The sequence below is a fragment of the Pinus tabuliformis genome, chromosome 3_2, assembly GCF_031772625.1.
Source record: "Pinus tabuliformis cultivar Carrire ecotype Pingquan chromosome 3_2, CPIR1, whole genome shotgun sequence".
NCBI classification, from domain to species: domain Eukaryota; kingdom Viridiplantae; phylum Streptophyta; class Pinopsida; order Pinales; family Pinaceae; genus Pinus; species Pinus tabuliformis.
This window is the reverse complement of record NC_142302.1, coordinates 798,497,670-798,514,555: the sequence shown is the minus strand read 5'-3', so window position 1 is coordinate 798,514,555 and position 16,886 is coordinate 798,497,670. Positions and strand designations below refer to the sequence as shown.

The 16,886-nt window shown below is 39.2% G+C and overlaps 1 pseudogene; it reads right to left on the bottom strand.

Moving 5' to 3' along the window:
* Nucleotides 1–302: 302 nt before the first annotated feature.
* The window catches only part of LOC149183001 (protein CLMP1-like), a 54,748-nt pseudogene continuing 38,164 nt past the window's right edge, over nucleotides 303–16,886 (bottom strand).

Genomic DNA, 16,886 nt, shown 5'->3' with positions numbered 1-16,886 from the left:
CCCATGTATTGTGAAAAAACCATGCTGATAGGACATTTTTCAGGTGTCAAAATATTCCTTGGAAAAAATATTCCAATCCATGATGTCCTATTAGACTGACTTCCAGCCTTTGATACTCTTTCCTACACCTGCATAATTTTATCATTATGACTAACACTATTGAAAAACCCTGTAATATGTTTCATTCAAAACGATTTTCCTTTTTTCACCTATATAAATACTAAATAATTTGTCTTTTACATTGCTACTATACTTTTCAAAATGGTAGGTCAAAGGAGATGTTCCCTAGAATCTTCTGAAATTTATTGAATAGTCTCCTCTCTATTTCCATCCTTAACTTTGTCTTCAGTCTCTTCTCTAGCAACATCTCCATTTTGAATTTCTATTTTGACATCATTGCCTTCTTGATTGGTTGCATTAGATGAATGATTCTTCAACACAGTTTCAATATCAGTAGAAGAAGCTCCAGCAAGCTTAAACCTCTCAACAGCAACATCCAGGTGCTCTTTCCATGTTGGATCTTCCAATCTGAACTCCACTTGTGAGTGTTCAAAAAGCATGTTTCCCCAAAATATATGGATCTGAGATCTCATTACAGTAGCTTGTTCTGTTGCTTCGGTAGTAGATGTTGCTATCTCCTCAATAGAATCTCCATCAACCCCAGGCAGTTTCTTTTTTTCTTTTCAAGATCTCATCCTTCTTGGTTGCAGATGGATCTTTAACTCATTTTGGCATTGCTCTTCTAGCTTCTCCCACATTTCAGTTGCATTCCGCATCTTCTCCTTTGCACTATTGAAAAATTGGATAGTTTATGAAGAATCCCATGTACCAAGATCAACCTTGCTAGCCAAAGAAAGAGACCATCGAATTTTTTCACTTTCAAAATATTGTTGACCCAGTGCAAGCAATCCCTCATAGAAGTCAAGGTTTATCCTCAAAGCTTCTTCATACTTTTGTCCATCTTGGGAGTATTGATCTTGCAACTTGCATGCTTCCATCTCAAAGAGGCATTGGACTTCTTCACTAGTCACAGTTTTCGCCAATGCCTCAAAGCATAACTCCATTCCTAGCTCATGCAGATCCAAGTGAGCATCTGGATCAATGCCTACATGTGTGCGAAAAAATTGAGCAAATTCAAATAGTCAATCATCAATTTTAACTTCTTTGCCTTCAAGCTCATCCCCATTTTTTTCTTTACAAGTTTCCTCCAAGGATACCTACTTATTAGGTTCTTTTCTCGAGTCTTCTACTATGCTACAGTTGCTTTCTCCTGATGAACTAGAAGCATTCTCCTCTTCTTTAACATCCTCTTCTTGAACTCCATTTACTAAAGGTTCCTCCTCTTCTTCAATCAATGGCTCTTGCTCAGGATTCACCTCGACCACATACAACCTCAAAGAATCATTTGAAATTTTTTTATTACAAATGTTTTCTTTATCATTCAAGCCCCCATCTGTAGAGAAGTTTTTGTTTGAGTCCATGTCCTTTTCTGCTCAGCAAGCTGAGCTGCAGAAGCTTCTACCAATCTAAGCTCTTATGTAGTTGTAATAGTCACAAGATCCCCATCCAAATCCTTGTATTTTATTAAAACTGCCTTGGACGAGGAGAATTATTTCCTCACTATTTCTCTCAACTCCTTAAATTTGCATTTGTCTGGCATTTGACTAAGCCTTATATCATGGTAAAAAATAAGTTTCAATGGCCTCCATTGAATTTATGCCTGTGCTTTCTTCATAGGTTGAGGGGCATGTTTAACCTCGTGACCTTGAGAACCATTAGATTCCATGGATATTACTCTAGAAGATGCCCTGGAAGATTCCAAGACCAAGGTATTTTGTGGTGAAGAAGACCCTTTGGAATACATTGGCAAAGGAGGTTCCTACAAAGGGGGCCCATTGGATTGATTACTCAAGTTATCACCAGGAAGCCTCTCCTGTTTATTTTTCTTCTTTGGCATAGGTCTAGCAGGTAAACAAGGCCCCATACCACCAACAGGAGTTCCTCGAACTGCTGGTGCCCCTACGACTATAGGAGAAGTCCCTGAATAGGCAGGCACCGTGGGCCTATTTTTTAGGTCTTGTTGAGCATCTTGCTTGTTCCCAAGAGAAAGACGTATCTTTTTGACAAGTTCCAAGCCATCCTGGTGATTCACATCAACCTGCATAAGGGCCTGCACATCTTTCATGGCTAATTCTAGACTTCCCATAGTCTCATATGCTCGTGCCCTTCTGTTATAGACATTTTTGTGCCTTGCATCACTGAGCATGAAATGTCAATAATCAAGGGATCCAAAGTCCCTAAACATGTTGTTGCTACCCCTAGAGGAACAAGGCCAGCAAACCACAGCACTTAACAAAAGTTCTCCACCTGAAAACGCTCAAAACAAGGCAATTATGGATCATGTCAACTGCTCCACTGAGCATCTGCGCTGAATGTCAACTACTCCACTGTCTACCTGCGTTGAATGTCAACTGCAAAGAATGCTACCTGCGCTGAGCGAGTTTGGACAAGTGGCAGAGTCATTCCTCAAGGTGTCAATGCCCAGGAAGCTTCCAAAATGACACTTGGATCAGGGAATTCAACTGGTGATGAGTAAGAGGTTCCAAATCTCCAAGTGGAAGCAAGAACCTCCAAGTGGACTCAAGAACTGAAGTGGGAGAGGACACTAGTCAGTCTCAGACCAGTCTCAAGCTGACTCATCCTCTCTCCAAAACCCCTATATATAGATCTCTCTCCATGAGGTCAGAGGAGGCTGGAATTTGGTATTTGCAAAGAATTGTTGTTGGTTTGTGGCTAGAAACATTGGGTGTGTTATGCTTTGAAGGGAGCTGAAGAAGGAATTCCATTCTGCTGGGAAGGAGATGCTGGGTTGGAGCCCTATGGGTTGTATCTCTTCCTGAACCCTGTTACTTTCAATAAAGCTATCTTGATTCTTTCCTATATGCTGGTGTATTTTGTATGATTTCATTAGTATATTTGATTTACTTCTAATCCTGAATCATTTATGAATATGTATATTTTCCTTTGTATTGTGTTCTTCTCTTGTTGCAAGTAGCTGTTCTCTTGTCACAGGTAGCTGTTCTCTTGTGATCTCGTGGGATTCAAGTAGCTGTTCTCTTGATCAAGTGAGGAGGCAAGTAGCTGTGGACACACAAAGAGAAGAGGATATAGTTCGAGGGACAACCGGAAGACAACGGTAAGTCTGCCGATCTCCTATCTTTCATATTTCATAAAGGAAGAAATCATGATAGTTGTATTCATTTGTTGTTAAGGCACTGTGACACCTTAGGTGGATAGGATCGGCCTGCATAGGCATTTTTCCCCCCAACAAATTGGCGACTCCACTGGGGAGAACTTGTTTATTCATTTCATTTGTGTTTTCGTCATTTGTTTACTTCATAGACTTGACAGCAACTCTTGAACTGCATCTTTCCCGGATGCAAAGTAAAAGTTGCTGCTTTGATCCAGTATGTTGGACTTGTCTATGATCTAAACTAGATCCACAAATGATTTGATTGATCCTTGTGATAGTCTTTAGTACCCTATCAAAGCATCCCTCTGTTTATACCTTGCTTGTGTTTCTGATTTGGCCTGAAACAGTTGATTTTTGAGCATTTTGTGACCCAGAAACCAAGGGAAACGAGAGTTTCTCTCTTCAGCGCAGGCACTGTGAAGGCAGTCTGCATTTCAACGCAGGTCCCGAAGGGGCTACCTGCGTTGAATGTCAAACTGACAGTGTTGGACCTGCGCTGAACCAGTGTGGCCTTGTGCAGCTGGGGTTCTTTGTCCTCTTTTGCCCTGTTTTGATCTCTGTTTTTGCAGACTTTAACCAGCATAGGTGCTAGTCTGATAACCCTTTTCTTTGCTTGAATTCCGCCCCATTTTTGTACAAAAATATTGTAAATGTTTTTATGTGTTTGTGGCGTCATTTACAGTCTTCCTTTGCATGAGTAAAGTAGTCTTTCTGTAGCCTTTGATTCAGATCTGATTGATAGTGATCTTAGAAGAGAGTTCATTGGCTGTTTGTTCAAATTGATTATAGTTTTACTTTTGCTTATTGGTTTGAATTTGTCTCTTTCAAAGTATCAAAACAAGTCTTTATTTCGAAAAACGCAAAGTGATTGTAATCTCTTCTACCCTTGTTGATTTCGAAGAAAGTGAACTTGTTTATTTTGATCATTGTAAAAGCAAATTCAAAGTTGTGCAAAAAGCTTTCTTTGTAGGCATTTATACTAAGAAAGTGAAAACAAACACCTGCATTGTGCATTTTGCATTTGATAGTTTGCATGTTGGATTTAGGGAAAGTGCATTAGAGTGTGCTGATTGCTCTTTGAGAAAAGATAGTCGCTCTCTTTTCCCTTAGTAGCTAGGATTTTCAAAGTTGAAAGATTGTAAAGCGTGTTGATCATCTTAGACTGCATTTAGGAATTTGTATCATACATCTCGTGGTGAACCTTGAAAGGAAAACTTTAAAAAGATCAACCTAAAATAAACTGAATGAACCTAACAACGCTTTGTAACATAACGCACAACATAGAGGTCTAAGCTAGAGACGTGTTCCGGCGTTGTTAAACATAGTGACTGTCGATCTCGAAGAAGATGGGTGATTCCTCCTGAGAGTCGGTGGCACTAATACGGATTATGCTCCCACGTACCGTCGCGTATATATTGGGAGACCCCTATAGGCATATAGCTTTTATCCTTAGGAAGCCGTGTCGGCCGCCCTACTGATCGCAATGCAGTGAACAAAACATTCACGAAGATCGACCACCCGTACCGTAAAAAGTATTATGTGGTTTTGCGAAAAGTTTGGCACACCCTCTGCCTAGATCTCCAGAGCAGTTTCTTTTGGCCTTTTTCAGACTCTATAACAGAAAAAGTCCATCTGAGCATTTGTCACTTCGGGCTCGTTAAAACATCGAAGGAGACTAGAGTCATCTTTAGCTTTTTCTCGACTCTTTAAAACTGAAAAAGCAAGTTGTGTCTAAAAGCGTCGTTAACAATTTATTTTAAACGGAACAATCACCCTTTAATCCTGCGTTGATCTTTAGGTTGAAAAGATGGAGCACACCAACCAAGGAGTTCCCTTGGGTGGAAATCCTAGTCCCTTCTCCTCTTCGGGAGATGTTGGTGTGCCCCACATGGCCACATTGTCGCTTCCAGGACTGACAATTGGCCTACCAGTTTGGCTCTTTTCGACCAATGTCGTTCAGAATACCACCACTCCTGAACATTCGAGTCAACAGTTAGATCAGACAAGAGTTTCCTCCCAGCCTTCCACTTCATCTTCCTCCCCTCCTTCTTCTTCGCTTGACGGAACTGGTCGATCAAAAAATCAGGTTCCTAAGGAGAAGAAGGAGAAGAAGAAAAAAGAAAAGAAGAAGAAGGAGCCTAAGGCAACTGGGGGCAAAGAAATGTCATCTAACAAAAATCCACACACCGCACTCGTAAGGTCTAAATCGCCATGCGTCATATGCAGGGGAGACCACTTCCATAGAGATTGTCCCTGTATCCCATGGATACTAAGAGACTGGTCCCCCCGTTTGCACAATTCGGGAGCATCGACCTCTGATAGCCATGTCGACTGCTCACCGTCAACTAGTGGGAGTGAAGCTCCAGGACAGAATGGGAAAGTTAAATTTCCCTGCAGACTGTGTGAAGGCAATCATGCCATCCACCGTTGTCCCTTCTTAGATGAGGCAAAAAGAGTTCTGGAAGATCGCCCGATTTTACGAGCGAATCTTCCTCCTGGATATCAAAGACTCCTGCCAAGTCCCTCACTAGTTGAGAATCCGGCTGAGCCACTTAGATGGTCAGCCGAAGCATCTATCATTGAAGAAGAACCGTTTGGATCCATGCCTGACAAAAGTCAAAAGGTTGATACGGCAGTTGACCCGGTTTTGCCTTCAGAGGCTCCGTCTTCGAATGACACCATCACAGAGGAGAATACAGACGACACCGTCCAGCTTCTCTTCATCAGCACTAACTCTGATGATCAAGGGGGCAATGCCACCATTCCTTTGTCGCAGGAAGGAAGTTCATCAGAGCGCTATCCGGCCGTATATTCGGTCCCACCACCAAGCAACTTGGTTGTGTCCTTTGATTGGAACCAACTAGGCAGACCCCGGTTGCCAGCCAGTGTGCCATTCAGAATTATTTGTCAAATATATAGAATGGTAATGGCTGGCACTATCATTGATGAGGGGCATCTGTGAGTATCCTTTCCTCTATTGCTTGGAGAGCGCTTGGTTCGCGAGCACTCTTACCTAAGATGAGAAATCTATCAGGTTTTGATAAAGGAACCAGCCGACCTTTAGGGATCCTCCCCAATGTGCCTATAACATTGAAAGGGAAGACCGTTCAAATGAACGTGATGGTCGTTCAAGGACCCTTGGATTATAACCTACTCCTTGGACGAGACTATATATATTGCATGGGAGCTGTAGTCTCCTCACTTTTTAGAGTAATGTGTTTTCCGCATGAAGGAAGAATGGTCAAGCTCGTAGACCAACTTTCGTTTCCCGGATCACACATCGCAAATAGTCAGGTGCCATCCCTAAATGGTCTATTCATGCAAGAAGTGTCTCAACCCACGGTCCGTCCTCCTGATGAGCGCGAGTAATCCGGGAGGATATGACTGGAACCCAGGGGGAATGCATCCTGGCCTGCTTCGGCAGGGAAACTTTGGGTATAGGGTAGGTTTCTGCGGGAGAATATGACTAGTCTGTACCCCGTCCGTGGATGGAAGAGGGGTTGTTTTAGAATAGGATTCTTTTGTCAAAGTTACATGTTTGGCTCCAGAGTCATTCACCCTTGTCTATTTCGGTAGACATTGCCGAGGAAGTGTCTTGTTTGAAAGAGTAACGAGACAATCTTTGGGTAATCTGAAAGAGGTAAGCCTCTCTCGATTAAAACAAATGTTTTGGCGGAGGGTAAGTAGAGGTAACCTTGAAACTCTATTTTATACCTGGGGGCATGCAAACCTTTTGGAGTGCAAGCAAAGAGTGGTTATTTATCTGTTTTTTGGGTTAGTCGTTTCCTAACTTGCATGAAGAAAGGAGAGTGAGCATAGCTTTGGTAAGGCGCAAGCTCTATAAAAAATGGGATCTTTCATGAGACACTCTTATCAAAAGACTGGGTAATCGAGCAGTTTTAGCATAAAGTTCATGCTCGTTAAAAAATAAACGCAAGATCCGAGCAGTTTTAACGCGGTATTCATGCTCGTTAAAAAATAAATATAAGTAGTGAGCAATGTTTCCTCCAGAGTTTAAGCTCATTTTTATCTAAAAAATGAACCTATCCCGGTAAATAACCGCTGTGATCGTAAATTTATCAGCCATAAAAGCCTTGGTCGTGTTTGCACCTGCCACCTCCACTTTCATTTGGCCGATCGTTCACCTCCATATGATTGTTTACCCATTTTGAGGAACAGTTGCGAAGAGTGATTTCACCTAGCCATCCTTGTGACACTGCCGTGATTGGAAAATTCCAACCTGTACCTGGAATCAGTTGCTATCCCTATTATCACTCGTTCCACAAAAGACGAGACTTCTTTAAGCTCTTTTCAACTGACTCATAAAATATGAAAATATTGCCGAGTTTTGGCCTTCCAGCTCGTTAAAGGACCGGAAGAGCTATCCCTCCTCTAGATTTTAATCTTTTTGGACCTGAGGGATTATTGCACAAAAAGGTCGAGCGCTTGTTTTATTTGGCTCGTTAAAGTTATCGAAAACTCATCCCTTCTGTATTCTTTTATACTTTTTCGGACTTAAGGGATTAGATGACGAAAAAGGAATTCTGGAGTTAACTTTATGTACCTTTTCAGACTCTCTAAAAATGAAAAGGACCGAGTTATCCTTGTCGTTAGACTCGTTAAAATTATTAAATAGCGACAAACTTGTCTTTAGACGAGAACGAGTTTCACTATCGCTAAGCTCGTTAAAACATAGCGATGGGCTTGCCCGAAGGGCAGGTTATAGAACAAGCATATGTTATCCTCCTCAAGCTTGACAAAAATAAAGAGGTACTGGTCAGCAATGACTGGGGAAAAATTGGGAAAAATCAAGAAAACTTTGATGGTAGCAGGTCACTCTTGAACATGACACTTTTCCTCCGTATCACATTCGGGTTGGGTTGTTTCATTCACCGGCCACATCACCATGGTCTTGCCGTACCATCCATATTTGGGGTAATGCTACCAATCCATCGCATCAGTGTCGCCATATGTTCAAGAGAAGTCGTTCAGAAAGAGTCAACCGGGTCCCATCCACTTCCATACATTATCCTTCATCCATTCATGACCGCCACCCTCAATCATATATCACAGATTGTTTTCAACTCCATTAAAATCATTAGCTCCGTTCCGTGTCACTGATGTGGGATTCATTAAGGCCCTCCTTTGACGGATCACTCCTTGTCGACATCAGCTCATTATCCAAGGAATTGATCTAGGAACAACCCCTTTCAGTACTTTGAAGCTTGCATGCCTCAATGGCAACTTTCTCACTTCCGGCGACAGGTATACATCAATGACCTTCGACCAGAAGATTTTGCGTGGTGTTCGATGCCAAGTCCTTTATTCACACCACGTGAATTGTACTGCAGTACCTTGAGGGTCATTATCATTATCGGTGATTCCTCTCGCGCTTGTTAACGGTTTACATCATTGATCGGTAATCAAGCGATGTCTTTCCATGTTCGACTTCAGCGCAATTCTCACATGGATCGACTTGTACTTAGAGTGAAGATCGAACGAGTTTGAAGACCCCGGATCTAGTTTCATCCATCCGGGATGCGATATATATTCAAAAAAAATAAAGACATTTGACATGTACATCATTGCAGCAGATGATCATCCTACTCAAAGGATGATAATTTCACCAAAATTATCAGTCTACCATCAGACGATCGTCTGTTCTATGTACAAAAATGAATTTATAAAGCTGACCATGGGAATGCCTGCCTCAGCTAGATCATGAAAGTAGTATGAATCATAATGTATTGTATTGTATTTTATTACAGGTCTCCTCCCAGCAGATGGATGAACTTTGGACCCTCCTGGATAAAGCATTTCACCCGATAAACGGCCTCATACTTTAGGGGGCAACTGTTATAGACATTTTTGTGCCTTGCATCACTGAGCATGAAATGTCAATAATCAAGGGATCCAAAGTCCCTAAACATGTTGTTCCTACCCCTAGAGGAACAAGGCCAGCAAACCACAGCACTTAACAAAAGTTCTCCACCTGAAAACACTCAAAACAAGGCAATTCTGGATCATGTCAACTGCTCCACTGAGCATCTGTGCTGAATGTCAACTACTCCACTATATACCTGCATTGAATGTCAACTGCAAAGAAGGCTACCTGCACTGAGTGAGTTTGGACAAGTGGCAGAGTCATTCCTCAAGGTGTCAATGCCCAGGAAGCTTCCAAAATGACACTTGGATCAGGGAATTCGACTGGTGATGAGTAAGAGGTTCCAAATCTCCAAGTGGAAGCAAGAACCTCCAAGTGGACTCAAGAAATAAAGTGGGAGAGGACACTAGTCAGTCTCAGACCAGTCTCAAGCTGACTCATCCTCTCTCCAAAACCCCTATATATAGATCTCTCTCCATGAGGTCAGAGGAGGCTGGAATTTGGTATTTGCAGAGAATTGTTGTTGGTTTGTGGCTAGAAACATTGGGTGTGTTATGCTTTGAAGGGAGCTGAAGAAGGAATTCCATTCTGCTGGGAAGGAGATGCTGGGTTGGAGCCCTATGGGTTGTATCTCTTCCTGAACCCTGTTACTTTCAATAAAGCTATCTTGATTCTTTCCTATATGCTGGTGTATTTTGTATGATTGCATTAGTATATTTGATTTACTTCTAATCCTGAATCATTTATGAATATGTATATTTGCCTTTGTATTGTGTTCTTCTCTTGTTGCAAGTAGCTGTTCTCTTGTCACAGGTAGCTGTTCTCTTGTGATCTCGTGGGATTCAAGTAGTTTTCTCCTTGATCAAGCGAGGAGGCAAGTAGCTGTGGACACACAAAGAGAAGAGGATCTAGTTCGAGGGACAACCGGAAGACAACGGTAAGTCTGCCGATCTCCTCTCTTTCATATTTCATAAAGGAAGAAATCATGATAGCTGTATTCGTTTGTTGCTAAGGCGTTGTCACACCTTAGGTGGATAGGATCGTCCTGCATAGGCATTTTTCCCCCCAACACCTTCTAAAAAGAGCCCTGCTGAAATGAGGGTGCACTTCAAGAGCGAGTGTACATTCATCAACAACACTTTCATACTGAACAGGCTTCATCTGCATCAGGCATGCTGCTCAGTTGCTGTGGAAGATGGCACGGTCCAAGTGATTCCTATGATAAGATTGAGAGCATTTTCATACTGTTCCAAAGCATCCACATAGTATATGTTTTGGAATCCCTTGTTGCCTTCCTCTTTGAGCTCGCGTTCCCTTTACTTCCATTGACTACTCCAGATTGCTCAGCAGTAGAAACTGCCCATGTTCCTTTATTTTTCCTCCCCCTAGGCTTTCCCATGACGAATTTCCAACAAAGAGAAATATATCCCAACCAATCATGTGAACCAGTCTTAGATTATATTCTCTTTGTACTGGATAATGCCTCACATATCTTTCTTTCTGTGCCCAATAACATTTTTTCAGCCAAACCCAACTGAGCTAAATTCCACGGAACTTCACAATCTCCCAGGAGATGGATCTATACTTTCATTCCATCACTAGATACTTTTATGAACTACTATTTCCTCCACAGACTAGTTTCAACTGGGCATAGATCAGGGTGTACAGTCCCGACAATGGAGACCCTGTCCAGACTTCTAACTAGTTTCAACCATTAATTTCCTCTCTAACCTATCCACTATTGAGTGAAATCCAATCTTGGCGAACTTACAAATCTTAATGCTAATGTGCATGCCATTCTAAATTATAGATACAAACTTTACATAAAAGATGCAACTAATCAAGTTTGAATTTTGATCACAACCCATCATAGAATGTAAATGAATCCAAATTTGTTGGAGTTGTAAGTCATATTGAACTAAGATGTAATTCCACTGGATAAATCATACTAAAATATGATTTTTTCATATAAGAGTACCATTCATTTTTGTTAAAAAACCTCTATATTTCATTCTAATGATGAAAACACTATTAGGAATTTTCAACTTATTTGCAAGTATAATATTATATTGAAATAGGTAAGATCATCTCTTGCAAAATTTACCATGATAAATGCTAAACATAACCATCTGAAGGTCATCTCAATATGAAGCGGGATAGGAAGGCTTGTACAATTATGCCAAACAAAGGTTTGAACAAAATCCAATCCCATTCAATGTCCGTTGGCACCTGGAATTTAAACATGTGGAGATGAGCCTCATTAAACTTACAAAAATAGTTCACACAACCAATATTCTAAAATGATCTCATGTGGGTTGTGGTTGAGTGCTACATCACTTTGTATCTTTTTCTTAGTTAGTGCACATAATTGGAGTTGCAGACTTTCAAGAGATGGTGAGGTGCTTGGATTCAAAACATCTAGTTAGTTGACTCCCAACAATATAAAAAATTCCTTCAAGACATTTGCTATATGTGAAAGGTCTCTCAACTCATATCTTTCAACAAATTGGAGAACATGCCAAAAATTGATATTGTCATTCATAGTAGAATGTTCATTGTGATCTAGATTATTGAGCTCTCAATAAGAAGATGTTCCAATTCAGAACTAGAGATAGGAAAAAGTCAAATAGGAGCTTAGAAATGAGAGAGGTGATATTTGGAAACATAATTCCTTCCCTTGTTAATTTGATTGTTCCTCAAGAGGCCTGGAATTGCTGCTAAGAGAGTTGAAGCTCTGTACTTTGTATATTTATCCTGTAATAATTTTTCATTTCAGTTTCTTTGTTTTCTGTATATAATGTTGATTGACACAAGTGTTGATTGTTCCTCAAGAGGCCTGGAATTGCTGCTAAGAGAGATGAAGCTCTGTACTTTGTATATTTATCCTGTAATAATTTGTCATTTCAGTTTCTTTTTTTTCTGTATATAATGTTTATTTACACAAGCGTAGAATAAGTGAAAGGTCAAATTCACACATTATAAATTGAGTCAATTATTGAATATTTAGCAATAGGAATTTGGAACTATCTGTTGTCAATGAAGTGGTTATTGTGAAGAAAATTAATTACAGTAGAGGAGAGGTATATTGTGGATGTGTGTAAATGATGCTTGTATTAAGTGTTGAGAAATGCAGCCTGAGCAAGAACATCTTGCATAGGTTTCAGTGTGAACATGTGGGAAATGGTTCAAGACGCTTCACTAGTGCCCACCTTGGAAAAGTGGTCATTAATTCTATCTTGTAATTTCACCTGAAAAATAAAAGAAAAGTGAAAGTCTAATATTTTGAAGATTTAGGGATTTAAATGAAATTTCAAACCGACTCCAAGGATGCAAGGAAATGTTGAACTTCCTAATTACACAGCAGTTGAGGTCTATCAAAGGCAGCATAAGGTTTCAGCCTAGGTATCCTTTTAATTTATAAGATGCTTTCACAGCTCTAAAATTCATTCGTGTTTCAAGATGTCTACTTTTGTACATTTGTTTGGGGAGGTAGCTTTGACTAATTTTATCAAATAGAATACATGATTTTGTTCTTGTAAGAATTTCCAATGGTTTGGGTGATGATTTGGATATTTTCTCAAAGCATTTCTCACTACTTGAGTTTGTTTTCACATTCAATTTTCAAATTCTCTTCTAGATTTCTAAAATTGTTGTGGTTATACTAATAGTGGGAATGTAGACTAGATTGTTAGAGGAGGGTTTGTCACTATGTATGGTATTGTGACATTGCTATATGGATTTTTCTTGCAAACATTTATCATTTGACTTTTTATAAATGGGTAGGTTGTGCTCAGGGCGATAATATTCCTACTCCTTTTATGACATTTAACCAAACTAGATTTCCATCAAAGATTCTTCGAGAGGTAAGATTTTCTACTTTCTCATGCTTTCGATTGCATCTGAGAAATTTGTAGGTTAATTGTGTCTCTTCTCTCCTATACCTGAGTTACAATATTATTTATGTTGGTTTCTACAATTATTATTAGCAGCTCTATTTTTATGTGAGAAACATCCTAGTTACTTGTTAATTGGGATGACATGTTACAATCCACGATGTGATTAATGCCAAAATCACTTTTTTTTTATTCATTGTACTTGTTACAGGTATGATATTTTCTCTACAAAGGACCATATGTTGTAGGTTGTATTGTTATACAATAGAAACATTGAGCCTCCCTGCTCTCTTTCTCGACCTTCATGTAGTTGGGGCTTGTTTGTTAGGGATCAACATCTGAGGGTGGATTTCAAGTCACAACAGGGGTTCATGACTGCCAATTTTTTTGGGCTAGCCATATATCTTGTGAAGAATCCCAATGCTTTTGTCACAGGTTTCTTCAACAAGAAACCACGGGCATTGGAAATCCCTCTTCTTTCTTATTGATGTGATCAATTTTGTGATGTTTTTGGATAGAATGATTGATGGCATTGCATTTACAGTATGCAGGCTAATTTGTGATACAAGATTTTTGATATTATTTCTTGGATTTTTTAGCTACAAAATGCAGGATTCTCCTCCCCCGCTCCAATACAGGCATAATCATAGCCTATTACTATGCCAAATCAGGACATAGTAGCCATTGCCAAAACAAGTTCTAGGAAAACATTAATAAGTTATCTTTTACCTTCATTTATTCATCTTCTATGCCATTGTAACAACATTTAGATGGGCCACAATACTTGTTTTTGCACTAACATGAGAACTTTCAACTCAAGTACAAGAGGAAGTGATGCCATCATGATGCAACCCAAAATGCTGGCAAGCTTTTCAGAATGCTAACATTCAATCATTTATACATATTTACCTTTCTTGACATTCCACTTTTCACTTTGTTACCTCCAATACACTCAAAATGGGTGTTTTCACATCTCACACAGATATTCTCTTTCACGCATTCCCAATGCAACCACTTTTCCATATTTTTGTTCCTTTTCTGCAGTGTCTTTATCTAGAGTACCACCTTATGGGCACATCGTGAAGTCCATGTCTTCATACAAACCAACGTATTCCAGTTTGAACTGAGGAAATAAAATATTAATTCATCTTACCTTAGAAATCTTTATATCCAGAGGTAATTCCCATACCATACCCATTTCCAAAAAGGAATTATGCCCTCTCCTTCTGAACTCAACACAACCTTTGCACAATTCACAAAAAATTAGGCTCTAAGTCTTTGCACACATTTTTTATTTCATAATTCCAACAACAATTAGAGTTATCAAAATGATCAGCTGAAATGTCCAACGAGAGCACAAGACGCCACACTTTTTAGAAAATCAATTTAATACTGGAATTGAAAAATGCCAATGCATTCCTATACATATTTTGCAATGGATCTCAACCCATTCAATGCTTTTTCAACATCAATCTCATTCCTGGCATTAAATTATATACAAGGTTATTTTCCCTCCAACACACATCTATTGGATGATCATTTTTGCATATCCATTTCTATGATCAACAAGCATCAGAAGAAAAAACTCTTCAATGATTGAACCACAACTTCTCCAACACAACTCACAAGGACATTATACTTCATGACATTCAAGTTCGATACTTAAAACTTTATTGTAGAGATCACAAATCGACTATCCTCTCTGAGTCCATCTCACATTTCCAAGACTCATATGTCTAACTGGAACACTAGGCATCCTTTGAAGGTTTTCCTCTCAACCTTCTAATATAAAGGTTTCTCTTTTTGTATGCTAGTATTTTATCTCATAATTCCTAGCTATGAAATCATGCCCTTCTCCTCTTTAAGTCTTCACTTTAGGCTCTTGTGCCCATTTCATGTAAACGAATATTTCAATTGATTCACAATGGTTACGAGATTCACCTAATCCCTTTCATTACATTTTTTCTGCAATGCCAACACCATCAATTTATGAGTTCTACTCTCATTATACCAGGGTAGTTCTATACAGAAAACCCCCTTCTTGAATTCCCAAATGAATATGTCTGCTATCTCTGTTTGTAATAGAGATTCCTCATGCCTGCAACTTAATGTGGTTCTTATTGTAGTTCTTACTGTGAACTAAAAGATGAAAATCATAACCCATTTCTACTTGACTATCATTCATGTAGATGAAGATATAAACAAACTGAAGGCAGAGCCTTATACAAAATCCCAAAATTTGCTAAGGCCAAAAACAACTTAGATGTCAGAAATGACTGGCTTATTGCTTTTTCTGATGATTAGAAATCATGATTTCTTGGTTGGTGGATTTTCCATATGCTACTTACTTTGCTCTCTCTATTATGTGGGGGTTTATCATGGCCCTCTTTGATCTCACTAATCTAGTCTATCATGGGTTGGTTCAACTCCTCAATAGCTCAATTTCTCCTTTGTTGTAGCTATCCTATTTTTTTGCTACTCACCTTGTGACTAGAGGTTGGTGTTCTGCACGATTTCAACTTCCCTCGCCTTCTCCTTCAGGTACCCCATTGTTCTGAATAACATTGCATTAGTTTCCTACAATTTTCCAGTCTTCTGTTTGTGTTATGAGATGTTAGATTGCACCCACCCAACTTCTCTATCTATAGCTGAGAAATTGGGGAAATTGTTGCTCATTCTAGGCTACTGGTAAGAATCTAAGGTAGTCTTGACGCTGATAATATTTGAGGATTTTTATATGGACCTTTCTACCTCTGTGATTTTTTTCTTGGGTATCTCAGGAATCTCACCAAAGGATATGAAGTCATTTCCTTCTTTCCCATGATTATCTATCTTGTCTTTTTCAGTATGTTCCTTGTTGTTTAGGGCATGTGTCGGACATGTGTTTGGTAAGTGTCCTGTGAATAGGACATGTGCCAAACGTGTCAGACATGTATCTTCACGTATTGGTGTTCGACACTAGGTTACATGACATGAGGCCTATTTGGAGGTATCCTATTACTTAGTCACTAAGTAAAACACACAAATTTATTTTTCAAAGTGCATTTATCCTTCTAGCTTGAGCGCTCCTCGATAAAGGTAATTTATTGTTTTTGTTGTAACCATAATGCTAGTGAAGAGGGTTTTGTCCATGTCAAGTGATTTTAAGGCTCATGTCAACAAAGATTTTCTCCAATTCTGTTTTTCAAAAGCTTCAAATGATAATGTTCCTTTACTGTTGTGTTTTCTCATGGCATTCCTTTATTGAATTTAACTTCAAAAGTTCAAATTTGTTGTCTCACAATCACTAAAATTTAAAATACATGATTTATGTACTTTGTGTAATGGGATGAATGATAAGCAATTTTTCACTTTGAATGACTTCAAAGCTCGAGTGATCATGGTTCTCCTTCATGATTTCTTCAAGTTATATTAAACACTTTATTACACTCTTCATAGGCTGTAGAAGGTTTCTTAAAGGGATCCTTCCATGTAGGTTTCCCATAAATCAAAAAAATCATCAATGGGAGGGAATAATAAATTGATATTCAATGGATCTCCTTTTTCCACTAGGCTTTTGTGGTTGAATGTAACAACATAAAATGGTTGCCACTCTTTTAATATTGCTTAGAATAATTGCTATGAACTCAAATTAGAAATGGCACTAATTCTTTGCTTCAAGTGGCATTGGCGTAACCTCAATTTGGTTCACGAGTAGAGAGAAAATCAAACCATGAGAAAAGTTTCTAGTTTTGATAGCCATAACTTGTAGCACTGGAAAGTTGACTTTTTAAGGGTATATCTTCCTCATATTATTTAAAATTTCTATTATGACCCCAATCTGAAAATGACATCAAAACTTTGCTTTGGATGACAC